Raw genomic sequence first — 2861 nt, 5'->3', positions numbered from 1 at the left:
TCAGTTCTCACAGTGTGACAGACTTTACAGCCTTAATGAGACTGTGTTGTCACCATAGCAACAACACCTAAATACCATAATGACATTTTATGCTGAACTAGCCAAATTAGCATGACGAACAGTGAAAGAACCGTTCTATCCATTCAGGTTCTGTGAGTTATATTTTCCATACATGAAAATGAGTGTTCAATCTATCTACGCTTATCACATTTCCATTTCTGCTGCTGGTTTTGTCTTTGACTGAGCGAGGTAAGGCAACATGAACCTTTCTTTTGTCTTATTTTGTCCTTTTGTAAAGCATTTAAATTGACTGCAGTTGTATTGTTATTTGTCTTGCATGTTAGTATCATGTGTTGCGACTGTCTGTCCATGTGTTGCACTTCTGTTGGCTCTCATTTGTCAACAGAATCAGCAGATTCTGTGAGTGTTAGAGTCTCCTGTGCATCAGATCAGTTTCCCTCTGGGATTCTGATTAAAGCTGAGCTGAACTGAAACCAGATTTTATCCCTGTTCCACCTCACATCAACAAGCTTCCTGGGTGATCGGACTGGAGTTTAGCAGAAAACACATTAAAGGAATAGTTCACCCAAAAATGAAAATTCTGTCATCATCTACTCACCCTCATGCCAAATGAAACACAGAGTGAAGTTTGTTAGTCCATATAACACACAGGGAGGCTGCAGCACAACTTGGTAGCAGCCTTCTCCAAAACAACTGAAGTCAATGGGGACCGGTTCTTCAGAGCTCCAAAACAAAAACAGCCAAACAATCACACTGAATAGAAAGACCTATACACCATGATTTGTTGCAAATCAATCAGCTGTAGTTAAGATTTGCACTAAATTATGGTGTAAATTATACTGTAGGTGTTTTTGGAGCTCTGAAGAACTGGTCCCCATTGACTTCAGTTGTTTTGGAGAAGGCTGCTATGGAGTTGTGCTGCAGCCTCCCTGTGTGTTATATGGACAAACTTCACCTGTGTTTCAACTGGCATGAGGGTGAGTAGATGATGAGAGAATTTTCATTTTTGGGTGAACTATTTCTTTAAAACCAGATGTAAACGCAACCAAAACTCAATGAAGATCAGCTGAACCAGCTCCAGAGGCTCAGAGATGCATTTGGTGTTTCATTTCACTACGAAACCAAACCCCTTAACTTTATCCCTGAAATGTCCTTAATTTCTCATTACATAAACATTAATTATCCATTAAAAATAACATATCTTTAATAGAGTAAGGTTAGCATCATGGGTTTATAAGGGATTTATTCATGGGTTGGTTCGTGGAGACACTAGAATTTAAGGGATTTTTCATGCCTTTTGTGCAGGTTTACAGGTTATTCATGAGTTATTAATGGAAAGTTCCTGTCTGCCTGAATTTTACATTAAATTAGAAGGTAAGGAGTCAAACATTAAGGGGAGTTTAAGGAGGTTTTGATGGGGTCTCCTCCATTAATAACTCCCTTAACTCATTTTAAGGGGATTTTGCATGAATTAAGGGGTGAATTAATGTAAATGTAAGGGTGTTTTAAGGGATTATTTAAGGTTTAGTGTTTTCAGTGTTGACAGGGGGTTGATGGCGAGGTCAGCTGAGTCCAGTCCAGCCTCCATGTTGTTCCAGACACACAGACGCAGAGTCGATCTGTCTGGTGGAGAGAGACGTAAAAACCACATGAATCCTGACAGATCAGACAGCGATCACATGACCACTGATCAGATATGGATCAGATTCAGGATCAATGTGAACATGGTCCAAATCACAAATGAAAAGTTTAGATTCCATGTGTTTTTCTTTCCGTTCACGCTCAGCTAAAAACATCAGATCAGATCTGCGTCACACAGCAGGGAAATAAAACAAGAACTGGGACACAGTCAGCTGCAGTGTGGAGGGAGCTTTATAGCAGTGGTGCTCAACGTGGGGGCCGGGGACCACCAGGGGTCCTTGAGGGGGTTCCAGGGTTATTAAACTTCACCATTATTTCATTTAGAAGTTAATATGATTAGAGAATGTAGAAGAATGACTGTTTTGATCATAGTTTCTTATCATTATTATCGTAGTTATCTCTCTACCTACAATACAGATAGTCACGGAATTCTGAACAAAATCATATCTGACAATAAAAATATTCTCAGATTTGGGTCAGAAAGACAAAGTCTCATCAAATGGGGTCTGTGGCTCTAATTCGGATTAAATTAGGGTCCTGGATATGAAAAAGGTTGAGAAACACTGTGTTATAATCACTATGAAAACAGAGTCAACCGGGAAGCATTCACCCAAATTATTCAGATCAAAGCGTCTCTAATAAGTAGATGTGTCTCTAATTAATCAACACTGTGAAACTACAGACACAAAAACCAACCAGGAGACAGACAGAAACATCCTGGTCAGAGACAGACTGTCGTTTCTGTTCACTGTCAGTTTTAAAGGATGTAAACATCATCAGTGTGTGTTTTAATGAGGTAAACTCAGGTGTGAATATGATCCATCTGAACTGCATCCAGACTCAATCCGGACATGACACTTGTGTTTTAATGCCAGGAGTGAAGGCAGCCTGGTTTGTTGCAGCCACGTTGTCTCCTGCAGGCTGCCATGATGCTCCCAGCTGCAGCATCAGCACCGGTCAGGCCCGACACACCTGACACATCATCTGATTGGCTGTCGACTAGCCAATCCTAACATTTACCCAATTAAGACGATTTGGGGTGTAAAAGGACTGGGTTTAACTTCAGGTGTAACATCTTCCCTCTACATCTCTTTGTCTTTATCAGTCTTTTTATATTGGTGACATCATTATACTACACCATAATGGTGATAAAAAGCTTCATATCTGTGCATTAGTTGTGTTTGTTAAATTAAAATATG

The sequence above is a fragment of the Centroberyx gerrardi genome, chromosome 22, assembly GCF_048128805.1.
Source record: "Centroberyx gerrardi isolate f3 chromosome 22, fCenGer3.hap1.cur.20231027, whole genome shotgun sequence".
Lineage (NCBI taxonomy): Eukaryota > Metazoa > Chordata > Actinopteri > Beryciformes > Berycidae > Centroberyx > Centroberyx gerrardi.
Note: the sequence above shows the minus strand (reverse complement) of the source record.